We start from the raw sequence: 15,059 nt of genomic DNA on the forward strand, positions 1-15,059 counted from the left end.
TGATCCAGGTGGAGAATTTTGAAAGCATGTGATACATTTGTGCTCTCTCAGGAGCTCTCTCACACTCATTATTTATTGTCTAAACGTCCTTCGTATCTGCCCCCTTCACAATGCCCACTGCCATTGCCTTGGTTCAGGCCCTCCTATACCCTCCACTCATCTTTTCAAGATCCTACTTATGGAGGGTCACCAGTCCTTCCAACTGCATCCCATATAGCTGTCAGAGACCCAAAACTTCCCTATATAAAAGCCTTCAAGGGCCAGGAGCTGGGCCTATAATCCCAGCACTTTGGGAAGCCAAAGTGGGAGGATCACTTGAGGCCAGGAGTTCAAGATCAGCCTGGGCAATGTGGCGAGATCCCATCTCTACAAAAAATAAAAAAAAGTTAGGCAGGCGTGGTGATGCATGCCTGTAGTCCCAGCTACTCAAGAGGCTGGGGTGGGAGGATCGCTTGAGCCCTGGAGTTTGAGGTTGCAGTGAACTATGATAGGGCCATTGCACCCCAGCCTGGGTGATAGAGTGGGATCCCCATCTCAAAAAAAAAATAAAAGCCTTGACTGCTATTCCTCATCTCTGTCTGACAAACCCCTTAACCCTCCTTTGGACTGTGGACAGCAGCCTCTGAGATGGCCCCCCGTGATCCTGCCTCCTAGTGTTCCTGTGCAATCCTTCCCCTGTGAGCACGGGCTGGACCTGGACTCACTTCTATAATAATAAACAGAATATGCCAAAAGTGATGGGATGTCATTTCTGTGGCTGGGTCACAAAAAGACCACAATCTTCCCACAGCCCTCCCTTCTCTCTCTCTCTCCCTCACTTGCTCCAATTGAAGTCAGCTGCCACATCATGAACTACCCTATAGAGAGATCCACGTACCTGGGAACTAACGTCTCTGGCCAACAGCCATTGAGGACCTGAAGCCTGACAATAGCCATATGAATGAGCCTGAAAGACCCCTGTTGAGCCTGAGATGACTGCGGCCCTGGCCCACACCTAATTTGTAGCCTTGTGAAAGTCCCTAGACTGGAGGACTCAGTCAACTCACATCTGGATTCCTGACTCATAGAAACTGAGTTTGTTGTTTTAAGCCACTAAGTATTATGGTAATTTGTTATGCAGCCACAGATAACTGAGAAGAGGATTCAGCTTGAAAATCACTCATCTATTAAGCATTCCCTCCTCTAGCCCATCTATACCTCTTCCATTACTCATAGAATGAATCCAAACTCCTTAATATAACACCCAGGGCCCACACGAGGATCCAATTCAGCTCACCTTCCCAAATTCATCTTCCCCCACTGCCTGTGGCACCTGGGGTAAATGATCTTCTTTCAAGTACTTCAGTATGCCCCAGTCTCACCCTTGTCCCTTTGCACATACTGTTCCCACTTTCTGGAATACTTCTTCCCTCTCTTTTTACCTCATTAATTTTGATTTTTTTCTTCACAGTCCCAACTCAAATCTCCTTCTTCCAGGAAGATTCCTCAACTCCCAAGGCTGGGTTTAGGTATCCTTCAATTGTGTTCCCCTTACCTTGTACTCTTCCAGTCATAGCACTTACCACATTACGCCATAAATGCTTCCGACTTGCTTATCTACTGGGCTGGACTGTAAACTCTTTGAGAGCAGGGCACGTGTCTGTTATTCATATATACATATAAACTAGTTCTGTCTTAGCTTTTAGAAATTTCATTATACTCATAGTGGTCATTTCAATACCTTGGCTTCTCAGTTCCTTGAACTCTTCTGTAGTCATCTTGTGCTCTACCCTCTCTTCTTCCCACTGACTCTCATGCTCATACATAGTCCTTGTCATCACCAAGAACTGAAACCCCTCCATGATCTCAGATGCACTCTCCACCCACTCTCTACCCACCACTTCCTACCTTCCAGCTTACTCCCTCCCGTACTTGGACTCTAGCAACTCTTTTATCCTAACATGATCTCCAATCCATTGATGCTACCATCTTTTTACTGGTTCTCACAGTGAATATGATGTCCTCTCTTCCCTTCTCTCCCAGATTACATTCATGATCAGTCTTTATAATAATTCCCTTTCCACACTTGGCAAAATCACAATCCTAGTTAAATCCACCAGTACCTGCACCCACGCAATTGAATGTAGCTGGAGAAAAGCACACAACCACGTAGACTGGTCTCACTTTAAATTCATGACCATGAGCCAAAGATGAGCCCTTAATGTGCCTGACAATCATACTATACCTCCCTAGTTTATTCTATTCACCCACCTACTCTCCTAGATGACTACTTCACACCCTCTTTCCCCTCAAACTTCTAACGACTCCTCCCCCATACTCTCAGCTGTTGACCTTGTTTCCTACTTCACGGAGAAAATTGAAATAATCACAAGAGAATTTCCACAGACTCCCACCACAGCATATATGCACCTATCAGCATTCATACACATAACTCTGCTTTCCCTCCTGTTACTGTAGATGAATTATCCATGGTACCTGAGCCAATTCCTCCACTGTGTGCCAGATCTCACCCCTCCCCTACTCTAGGAAAGCATTTCGACAATTTCCCTTCACTCTCCTACATCATTAACTTCCCCTTCTCAACTGGGTCATTTCCACCAGCAAATAAACCTGCTGTTACTTCTCCCAAATTAAGAAAAGTAATAAATAATGGAGTTTCACTTTGGGAAGATGAAAAAGTTCTGGAGATGAATGGTGGTGATGGTTGCACAACAATGTGAATGCATTTAATGCCACTCAACTGTATACTTAAAATGGTTAAAATAGTAACTTTTATATTATTTGTATCTTATCACAATAAAAAAATAATGAAAACTCTCCTGATTCCACTTCCCTAGCAGCTACCACCCCATTACTTTGTTCTCCTTTGCAGCAAACTTGCAACAAATTCCTTCTCTTCCCTTCAATTCTCTGTTAAATCCACTCAAATAAGGCTTTTACCCTCACTGCTGCACTCAAACTGTTCTTGTCAAGATAGATCCCCAATGGCATCCACATTGCCAAATCCAGCGGTTAATGAGAGTAGTACTCATCTTACTTACTCCTCAGCAGCACTGGAACCAGGCAATCTCTCCCTCCTGCTTGGAGAACATTCTTCACTTGTCTTCCAGGTGTCCACACTTTCTTGGTTTTCTTCCTACCCTACTAGTCCCTTCTTCTTAATCTGCTTTGCTGGCTCCTCCCTTCTCCCTAACCTCTTAATATTATATTGTCCAGGGCTCAAGCCCTTGGTCCTCTTTTCTGCTCTACCTATACTTACTCCTTTCGTGATCTCAACTACATTCATTCTTTTCATGGCTTCTAATACCACCTATATGCTGATGATTCCCATATTTATATCTCCAGCCCATATCTTACTCTCCACTTAACACATTCAAACTGTCTAAAACTGAACCCCTTAAGAGTCCCCCAAATTCAATCCACCTACAGTCTTCCCCATCTCAATGGCAATATCATGTTTACAATCGCTCAAGTCAAAAAGCTTGGGTTCATTTTTTTACTCCTCCTTTTCTCTCTCTTCACATTTTATCTATCAGGAATTCCTTTGGGCTCTATCTTTTAAATACCCAGACTCCAATGTCCCTCCTTCCCTCCTTTGCAACCACAGTACTCTGAGCCACCATCATCTCTCACCTAGATTTCTGCAGTGGCCTCTTGTTTTCACCCTTGCTCCTCCTGAAAGTCTACTCTCAACAAGCAGACTTTGTGATCCCTTTCAAATAAGTCAGATATTATTCCTCTACTCACAACCCTCCAGTGGATCCTTCTTTCACTAAAAGTAAAGGCCAGATCTTCACAATGGCCTACAAGGCCCTATATGATCTGACACCATTGCCTCTGAGGCTCGTTCCACTTCAGCCACATGGGCTTTCTGTTGTTTCCCAACACGCCAGTCATGCTTCTACCTTAGGTAGAACCCCCTTTGCCTGAAATTCCTTTCACCAAGATATCCACACGTCTAACTCCCTTACATCCTTCAAGTCTCTGCTCTGATGTCACTTTGTAATTCGGGCCACCGTGATCCCTCTATTTAAAATTGCAACCCACCCCTCTGTACTCCCACTATCTCTTTCCATTCTTTTTTTTTTTCTCATAGTATTTACAATCTTCTAAATATGACTTAGCTCACTTATTTATTATGTATATTATTGGTCTTTCACCACCAGAAGGTAAATTCCATGAGGGCAGAGATTTTTGTCTATTCAATATTCCAGGCACCTGGAAGAAGTCTTGATATATAGAAGGAACTCAAATATTATTGAATGAATAAGCCCAGTGTAATGCCTAGCACATAATAGATGCCTACCAAATATTTTATAATGGAGTGAATGAATAAATAAATGGCCTATCTATCACTAGGCTGTGAGCTTCCCACGGGCAGGGATGTGACTTATTCATCGTTGTTTCCTCAGTATCTAAGATATTAATGGGGATTCAATAAATGTTGGTTAATTAAGAAGAAAAACAACCTGAAATGAGTGAGGTAAGACTGGAAATGTGAGGTGCCAGCATTCTGGGTTCCCATTTTAAGTATTCTGTTTCCTCCATGGCCACTCTCAGCCTGGAGCTTTCCATTTCTGGATCTTCCAGGACATAATTCTCAATTACTAGAATGAAGTAGTCAGGAAAACACAATGGAGGAAGGGAGACCCCACTGAAGAAGGGCTTCCCTCCAGGCTTTCACCAAGGCTTCACCATCAGACTGCACAGATAGTTTCCATGTAGGCACACAGTGGCCTCACAAATAACAGAGCTAAACCAGGCTCCCATAAGCTTTCACTCCTATGTCAGGTTTCCAGGCCCCAAATTCTGGTAACCCAGAAACTGGAAAATCAAGTTACTTCAACAAACACATCCCTTGTACTTCTCCTTTCAGGGCTCCACATCTCAATAGGTAAGTCTGGCACCGGCTCAGATACCTTTGCCATCATTCACTTCCACACAGGGGATGGAGGTGAAACGGCTACTTATGCTGCAGTTGTGGGAGAGGCGGCTCTTACTTGCCACATCCTCAAGTCAGGGAGGAAGCAATAGACTTGCCGACTCCAGAGCCCAGCTTTCAACTGGAAATCACAGAGGCTGTCACCTGCAGGAGAGGCAGAAGGTGGGGTAGCCCAGGGCAGCTTGTGCGGACCTTGAAGTCAGGGGAGAGGGGTTATAACTCTGCTACTAGCTCCTTCTATGACCTCAGTCAAGTGATTTCACTCTCTGAGCTTTAGCTTTCTCATATTTAAAACCAAAATTTGGACTAGATAATCTAGCTATATGATCCTTATAAAACTCAACTATTACTGACTTCTCTAAATCGACACTTGAGGAGGACAGAATTGTCTGCATACACCTCCCTGAAAATTCATCTTGACTCCCTCCTCCCCAGCTCAGCTGTCACTCATTTATAAATGCAAACATATCTTAGTGTCAGCTATGTGCCAGGCATTGTGCAAGGGCTGGGAGTACAGCAGTGAAAATGACAGACACAGTCTCTGCCCTCATGAGCTTATAGTCTAGCAGGGAATAGACACCTAGCATCAAATTATTTTTTGGTTACTACCATGAATAAACGCCAGAGAGACTCAGAAGTGATAGTGTCACTGTGTGAACAGATGTAGCACATCTATGGCCTAGTCTGGGATTCTAGAATGAAGTAACATCTGAGCTGAGCTCAGAAGGAGAGACAGGAATGAACTAGGTAAGGAGAAGGAAGGAGGGCATTTCAGAGAAAGGAAAGAGCACATACAAATGCCCTGAGGCAGGAATCACATTTCGTCAAGGTCAGTGTGGCCCAGTGTAGAGTGAGGAGTGGAGGGGCAGAGATGACGCTGGTGAAGGCGGCACAGGTGAGATCACACAGGGCCTCAGGGGCCACAAGAAGGGTTTAGTCCTAATATACACTAAAGGGATTGGAGTGTAATAGGGGTGGCAGAATGAAATGTGACCAGACTTGTGTTTTTAAAACCTCGCTATGTGGAAAATGAACTCTAAGAAGCACAAGTCAATATAAAAGACCAGTTATGAAGCAACTACAGTAAAGATACAGGTGAAAGTACAGGTGAAAGACAATCAGTGTTTCACATGGGTAATGTCAGTAGAAAACCACATAGATTCAAGAGAGATTGAGGAGGTAAAAGTGAAAAGATGTGGAGGGTGGGTGAGAAAGAAGAGAGTACCAAAGTGCAACCTAAGCAGTTAGATTAGGGAACGCTGCCAGAGGACCAAGTTTGGAAAGCAAGCAATGGCTTAGTTTGGGACATGTCTAGTTTGAGACATCTGCAAGATACCACATAGAGAAGATGAGTAAGAAGGTAAATATGTGAATCTGGAGCTCAAAGGAATCCAACTGCAGAGTTAGAGACACACATTTGAGAGTCCCAAAGACGCAACAACTGAAGCCATGAAAACCGTATACAGAGGGAGTACAAGAGAAACAAATATAGTCTAGGAGAGAGGCTTGAAGGATTCCCACGTTTAAAAATTGGGGAGAGAGGGGAGGAGGGGATACCTAACGGGTGCGGTGCACACCGTCTGGGGGATGGACACACTTGAAGCTCTGACTCAGGTGGGGCAAAGGCATTATATGTGACCTAAACATCTGTACCCCCATAATATGCTGAAATAAAAAAAACAAAAATAAAAAAATAAAAATTGGGTAAAGAGGAAAGAGCTAAAAAACATAGAATGGAAGGAATGACCAGAGAGACAAGAGAACAACTAAGGGTGTGACATAATAGAAGCCAAGGGAGCGATGCATTTCAGAGTCAGGATTAGTCAACAGTATCAAGGTGCTGAGAGGTGAAATTAGATGGGGTATGAAACATGCACATTTGGGACTGCAAGTTCACTTGCAAAAGCTTTGATGGAGCCGGAGTTGGGGAGGAAGACAAATGCGTGTGAAAGGAGAGATCGTGAAAGGTGTCCAGATTGTTCTTTCAAGAAGTTTAGCCGTGAAAGAGAAGAGAAAGATAGGTGATGATTTAAGACAGGAGAGACTTGAGTATGGTGAAAAATAAATAGAAAGGATTGAGTAGAGATGAAGAGAGAGAAAGGGCAGTAGAGAGAAAGGAAAGTTGATGGTGTCAGGCTCCTAGGAAGGTGAGAAGGGATAGGCTACAGGACATAGGGGGAGGACTGGCCACAGACAAGGGGAGAAGGAGAGGATGTGGCATCAAAGGGGAGGAGGAGAGGATGGGTGAGTATAAAGGTCAGTTTATAGCCATGCCTAAAACATACAAAGTCATAAAGTTAACTCCGCTAATTTCTCAGAGAAATCCACAGGCTCATGTGTTCTGGGTGAGTAATGTAGATCCCAGTAAGCAAACAACCTCCATGGGCCCTAACTTGACCTCTGGTACAAAACCACACTCCCTTCTCTGCACTGCTCCTGAGTCAGAACCAGGTAAAATGGGAGCTGCTGCAAGCCAAGCTATTCACAGGTGATGTGTCAGGATCTCTAAGAGATGGCCCAGGTGTAACCAGGGGATGAAGGGAAGTGATTGAAAATGGCGATGAAGTCCAAGAGCAGTCACAAAGCACCAGCCTGCAGATGAGGGCTGGGTGTGTTAGTAGGGAAAAGCACAGTTAGAAGAGGAGAAGTGGGGCACAGCCCACCTGCTAACAGACAAGATCTTATTTTATGTACTAGTCTGTAGTGAAATGCCACCCAAGTCATTGCCCAGCCACCTAACCAATAGCTCCCCAAAGCCTGGAATCCAGGACAGTTTCTCCAATTCACTGTCTCATAGCCATGGCTCTGCCTCTAGGATCAGAATTCATCAGCATCTTTTAGCCCAACTGCAAAAACAGCACTCACATATAAAGATTTAAGAGGACAAGTGCATGCCAAGGTGACAAGGAAGCAGGAGACCAAAACGCAGAGGCTGCCAAATCATAGGTCAGCACTCGACTCCTGCAGATCCAAACCAACATTCTCCCCCCAATTCAGGTCCTGCTCCTCCAGTTTGCTCTCTTTTCAACCTTTTGGGGCACTCCTTTCTTGGACCACAGAGGGGACACTCATTTATAGTGTGAGCATTTCTAACAAAAGCTCATCCTCAAGGGAAAATTAGCAGAAAAGCTGAATTCCAAATGAAGAAGAAATGTAGAAGGAGCCCACTTAGAATGCTGCCACCTAAGTCCCTGTTATCCAAAGTCCCCAAAGCACTGGGGAAGATGGCAGGAGAAGAAAAGTCAGGGAATCACAGGGAGGTGATAACTAACATTTAGCAAGCTGCCTATAATAAGCAAATGACATAAGAGAAATAAACACAGCTCTGGGGAGAGGTGCTGTCAGCACTGCCCTAGCAGGCCCAGGGGCTCAAGGGAGTCATGCTGGGCTAGAAACCCGGTTATTTCTAGGGCACCAAGCAGCATCTGACCTGAATCAGGAGCCACTGGAAGCGGGGGCCAGAGGAGGGCCAATCAGAGGCTGAAAAACACAGCACAGCTCCAAGCAGGGGGCCTTGGTCACCACCTCACCCCCAGAATTGGGGGAAGGGGGAAAAAACCACAGAACCCTTCAAAGAACCACGTCAAATCATCTCTTGAGCCTCCACATCAGCCAGAAGGGAATGACTGGGTAATCAGTAAGAGCAAATAATCCCCTTATCACTTCTCTTTGTTTTCAGATTGACTCTTCCTAGAAAGTATGTGTTCAGTGACTCTTCCTAGAAAGTATGGGTTCAGTTGTTCACTGAACAACTAATTGATCACAATTAGTATTTACAACTAATTGATCACAACCAGTTACAGATTTCCTTGTTTCCTCTCCACTCCCAATGCTTCACTTGACTAGCCTTTAAAAAATAAAAAGAAAGTATGGGTTCAAATTAGCCTCATCATTTATAACTAATACGACCAGCTTGGAACTCACTCAATTGTTTTGAGCCTCAAGTTCTTAGATGTAACATTGGGAAGGGAAGGCCCACCTCTCTAGGTTGTTGTGAAAATCAAATGAAGTAATGTCTGTAAAAGTACATCCTCAATAAATAATTAGGGCCTCTTTCTTACCCCTCTTTACCTGAGGATTTACATTCTTAATTATAAATTCTTCATCTAAATTCCCTGAACGTACAGTAAGAGGACAGAAGGTTAGTGACTCAGGAGTCTCCTTGCCATTCATCTCAAAATGTGGATTATCACACCCAGATAATCAATAAGAGACTGAAATAATAAGAATTGGTACTAAGGAAGTGGCTCTGGATTTGTAGTCAAATCTGAAGAGCTTTCAAAAGGTAAAACAAAAAAACAAGTACAGAATTCATAGTAAAGTGAAGCTTCATGAAGAGCTGACTAGTTGTCCTGTCACTTGGAGGGTTTATGTTAGGGGTTTCCAGGACAGGGGTAGGAGACCCAGCTCCTCACCTTCTAATATTCCAGAGCCCAATACAGTCAAACCCAGGATAATATAAACTATTCATTAACCAAAATGAATCTTGCCTTCTACTTTAAGGAAGAAGCAGGAAATGATGACAAAATTGTCATTAGAGATTTTTTTTAAATCAATACATATGTCCCAAGATCAGGACATACGTATGTTCAAGTCACTGTTCTGCTTCCAGAAATCTGTGCAATGAGAAAGGATGACGACGTCACACCACAAGATGCTCAAAGACAGACCGAGTTCTACACCTACTGGAGCAGCAAATGCCTCAGTGCATCTTAGCAAGATTTGCTCTAGCAAAAGTTGAGATAAAATAGCTATTCATGTAGAAAAAAGAAAGTTTGCATATATGGCCCACCTGCTTCAGAAAAGAGTTAGCTGATTTCATCACATGCACTATGCCATTATTCATAAGGCACAGCCAAATTTCAGAGACGTTAATGTACGGGGATGGTGAGGGGAGGGTCAGTATATCTTAGAGTCAATGAAACAGGATATGTCTGCAGGAAGAAATATTCTATCGTATGTCTCTAACTCCCACTGTGTGGCCTTGCCCTTTAAGTCCTTGGCAGAGGGACTGTGAATAGGTTATGCAAAAGGCACTCTCAGAGCATTAATCTTTAAGAGTGAGCAAACTGGTTCCTAGTTGTAATAATCACAGCATACTTTGATACAGCACTTTGCAATCTCAAAGCACTTTCACAGACATTATCTCCTCTGATCCTCACAATATCCCTGTTAGGTAAGAAAAACAAATATCATTGGCCCTATTTTACAGTTAACAAAACCAGCTTGAAAAGGTCAGTCATCCCAAAGTCACGGAGCTAGTAAGTGATAAACTAGAGTTTAAATCAACATTTCTCTCCCAGGGCTGTGCTCTCTGTTTTTATGAGACAAAGTCTGAGGTTAAGACTATTCCAGAATGTCAATGAAGAATTCTATAAGTAATGCCTGACCTCTGTATTTTTAAATTCTGTCTCTACTCACCACTATTTTCCTAAGAATGATCATTTAAGGCCTAAGATGAGTATGGAATACTGGAATGATCCATGCTTTGCCTATCCCCTGGAAGTTACTGCCCATGACCTAAGTAAGAGAGAGCAATCTCACCACTTCTGTTTCATACCATACAAGGAACTCACGATTCCCCGAAATATCACCTCTGCACCAATAACATGAGCATGACCTAGTATTTTGTTATTTCCTTACTGAGACCAGGCAGAAAGGCCCTGGGATTCCTGAATACATTGGCAACAAGGACAATGAGAACTTCATTTACTCCAAGTGATTGTGAGACCCCTGAAGAAAAAAGCAGAGAGCCAGAAATAGTCTCCCAGTCTAGGAGAGGAAGAAACCAAATGCCGCAAGCTAACAGGCCTTATTTTAGGGAACATTTAAGTTCATCCTGAAGTAAGAACAGCCTAGATATCTGCATGCACAAAGCAAGAAGGCTCCATCCCCAACCCTCAGCTCTTTCCTCCCTACAGTCATCCCTCCAGGCATCCTCTGCACATACAACATAAACTATCCCCTCCTTACTTTGATGCCTGGACTTCCAATTCTGCATCTCCAGTCCGAGCCTCTCACCCAGGTTCCTGCTCTCTATGACGCAGTCCCAGCCTTCTCTCTTACAGCTTCTCTAACTCAAGCTTTATGTTGCAGCCAAACTAAAACCACCTGCCATCCTCATTCAGATCTGCAGAACGAGGTCCTGAGCTGTGTACAGTGCAGTATGCTGGTCCCCCCTCTCTACTTCCTTACGTGCTACCCTCTCTTGTAGCAGGTCTTAGTATCCTTAGTAATGATTTGGCCATTTGCCATTCCCTCACTAGATCTTTACAAGCCCCTTAACGGTATGTCCGTGTCATATTCATTTTTACATTTCTTGCAAAGGACTCTGCACAAGGAAGCACCCAACAAATATTTGATTTCCTGCTATCTACTGTATTTCTACCAAGTCTCCCATCAACAAGAGGGAGCCTTGTGTATATGGCCTGGGTTCAGAATCCTGGCTCTGACATTACAGCTTTGTGATCTTGGGAAAATTATTAACCTCTTTTTACTGAGTTTTCCCCTTTGTAATAGACAATAATAACAGTATTTATTTCATATGGTTATTGTGGAAACTAAATGAGTTAACATTTATAAAGTGCTTTGAACAGTACCAAGTATACAATAAGTGTTTGTTAAGTAAACAAAGTCATTGCCAAATGCATCATTTTCCCCCTTAAAATTACTTTTCCTCATAATTTCTCCATTGTTGTTAATGGCACTACTATTCTTTCCAGCTTTCCAAGATAAAAACCTTGACTTTTTTCTCTCCTTCATGGCTCCTACCCAGCTCATCACCAAGGCTCACAGATTCTGGAAAGAAACTGTCTAGTTTACATGCCTATTTCCCCAGTTTCCATGGCTTCTAAGACTTTGTGACTCCCTCCTTGATCTCCAGAACATGTATCACTACCCAACTCCAGTTCACTTTGAATTGTGTGTACAAAGTATTTGCAAACATTCCTCTCTCCCTACCATATCTTTGCTTTAATACCTACAATGGCACCCTATCACCTCCAGAACCAAGTCCAAATTCCTTTGTCTGCCTCTACAGACCCTCTTTAATCTGGTCCTGCTCTCCTTTCCCAATCTTATCTCCCCTATATCTTACCCCAACCCTACTAATCTCCACATGGTCCTGTAAAGACACCTTGCTTGTCTTCACCTCTGCTTGTATTGTTCTTTTGGCCTTACAACCTTCCCCCTGTCCTCCTAAGTTCCCAAAACTTACTCATTCTGCAAGGCTAACCTCCAGGCCTAATTCTGTCCTAGAAACTTTCCAGCCCTAATTGATCTCCTTATCTGAATTCTATTGTCTATGCTACCTTGGTGCAATTATTATATATCTCTTGCTTTATGTCACTTGCTATTGATTCATGTTAGTCCGATATCTCCAACTAGACTGTAAACCTCTCCAGGTCAGGATACATGATTACTAGACCTTCCTTGCATCCTTAGGTGAAAACGCCAATCAAGGAGCTTTTAAAAAAATTCGTTAACCAATATTTGATTTGAACTTGCCTCTACCTTCCTTTTGGAGGCAAGAAGTGAATGAAAATGGGACTACATACCCACCTATCTGAGCCTATATGCTGTGATCACAGATGGTATGGCAATCCTACCGGGGGGATTTGCTATAGCCAAAAAACCTGCTCTTTCTGTTGACAAACGCCAACAATCTCTGTAATCTAGGCTGCCATATGGTTCACCCAGCCCTGTAGCAAAATTGGTTTCTCAGGAATATCAAACAGACCAAGAAGGCCATCTCTGCTATCTATAGAGTGCAGGGAGGTCACCTTGAGCTGGCCCTACCAAAAACAAGAAGGCACAGAACCTGCGAGGACAAGCCAAAGACCAAGCAGACGCAAAAGTGACATCCCCTGAGACATCTGTCAACTGAATCTACCCCTTCCCTGGAATCCAATGACATAGTCCCAATGATCCCCTTCCATCAAGACTCTTAGGACTAACCTAGAGGAATCCATAACTGGCCAGGGCAGAGAGAAGAAGTTATACTGCCCTCACTGCCCAAAGTCAGCTTAATTTCTGTTTTCATAGCATCTGGTCCTGAGGGCTAGTAACAGAGTAAAACAATTTTATCACTGAGCCAGCTGTCCTAATTTGGGAAGGATGCTCCCCATTTTTTGATCAACTATTCATCATTTTCCCATTCTCCCTCCTTTGTGGATTTCAAAGGCAGGAGGAGGTCAGGCCCCCATCATCTTCCTAAATTGCCTAAACCCCTCCCATCTAATTATCACAATCATAGACTCATGGAGGCTGCTTGGGTTTGATACTCAGAATGAAATACAGGGGAAGTCCAGCTTCAAGAAAGAAATTCAGCATCCAGACATCTAGATTATTCCACAGCCCAGGATTCTGCTAAAATTTTCAAAGAAAAAACATAAACCCATACAGGTTCTATTTTGATGCCATGCCACTTACCAAATTGGCTTAAAACACTCTCTCCACCATTTCTCACAGCTGAAGAAGAAAACACAATTTGTCTCCTGAAAACAAAAGCCCACAGTGTGAGTACAATCTGCATAAGGCCATACAGAATGCAGTACGGACTAAGACTGAACCCAGGGAGGCTGATTTCTAGGAGGACTTTCATCACCTAAAAACAAAACAAAATAAAAAACCCTGACAAGGCCTGATTAGTCTCCTTTTCCTTAACTAAGGACACATATCCCAACTCTCCTCCTGGTCACGTAAAATAAGATGCTGTCACTTCTGACTCCCTGATTCAGACTGTAATTCTGCCATTCACTTACTACCAATCACCCTGTCCACATATCTCCCACTCCTCTGTACTAAAGCAGAAAGCTGAGTATCAAGAGGACCCTGGATAAATCACTTATGATCAATGTGCCTTTCTTAACCTGGGTTGATTCTGAACCAGCTGTCCTGGCTATGCTCCATGGGTATGCCACATGTAGGTACCCTGCAGAATCACATAGAAGAAATTGTTTCTTCACTCATTTTTCCCTTAACTAATATTTATTGAGCTCCTATTATATACTATGTACCAAGAAGGTGCTAAGGATACAGTGGCATACAAAACTACCAAATTCTCTAATCCTCGAATAATCTTTTCATGGTGCTCCCCATAGAAGCTAATAAAACAGAGACTCCAATCAACGTATCAAAGATTTGGCTTTTACTAACATTACAAACAGGAGCAACAATGATAATAGAGAGTCCAGTATAGTACTTTGTAACTAAACCGCCCTCCCAATTTTTATCTAAAGCTACTATCTCAATTTACTGCCCTCACATCTCTACCAACATATTACCTGCCTAGGCCAATCTCCTTCCGTGAGCCAGATGCTTATTCCCAACGGCCAGTTCTAATCCTAAGGTAAAATCCTAAGGTGACTCTCTTTAAGTCACCAAGCAATTGTTAGCCATCTAACTTATGTAAGGCACAAAAAGATAAATAAGATTCATCCTTTGCTACAGCTCCGTCCTGCACTCAGGGCTCATAGTCTGGAGGCCCAGACGCACGCACATCCTCCTCCCCGGTGAGACTACGCTAAGTGACAGACTCGGTCACTCTGTTTACAGAAGAGCTATGACCTGCTACAGAAACTTAGAGGAGGCCATGATTCATTCTGACTGGGGGGATCAGAAAAGCTCTGCGGAGAAGTGGGATCTGAGCTGAGCCTGGGAGGATGAGGAGGCTAGGAACTGACTGAGACGGAAAGGAAAGGAAAGTGACCTAAGCCAAGGAAACAGAAGGAGGAAACACATTAAAGAAGAAAAATGTAAAATTTGTTTGAAATTTTCAAGCAGTTCATTTTGGCTATGTCAAACAGTAAGTGCGGGAGAGTGGGCTGAAAGCATACAGGCAGGTAGGGGCCAAGTTGTGCAATGTCTTGCACACCCTGTGAAGAAGTTTCACTTTATTTCACGGACAATAGAAAGCTATCAAAGATTTCTGTGTTGGGGAGAGGTAATTACTTTGTCTTAGAAAGTGGCTTTCAGCAATACAGAATGGATGAAAGAGAACAGAAACTCTGAAATTAGGGAATTCCATATACAGCTACTACGGCAGTCTAGGTGAGATGTAAGTAGAAGCCCGGCGCGGTGGTAAACGCCTGTAATCCCAGTTACTCAGAAGGCTGAG

General features: G+C 43.3%; 1 protein-coding gene across 5 annotated transcripts in view; it reads right to left on the reverse strand.

Moving 5' to 3' along the window:
- NRG2 (neuregulin 2) overlaps nt 1-15,059 on the reverse strand; it is a 180,184-nt gene that overhangs the window by 149,720 nt on the left and 15,405 nt on the right. The window lies entirely within an intron of this gene.

The sequence above is a fragment of the Propithecus coquereli genome, unplaced genomic scaffold (genome assembly GCF_000956105.1).
Source record: "Propithecus coquereli isolate 6110/MARCELLA unplaced genomic scaffold, Pcoq_1.0 Scaffold242, whole genome shotgun sequence".
Taxonomy (NCBI): Eukaryota; Metazoa; Chordata; class Mammalia; order Primates; family Indriidae; genus Propithecus; species Propithecus coquereli.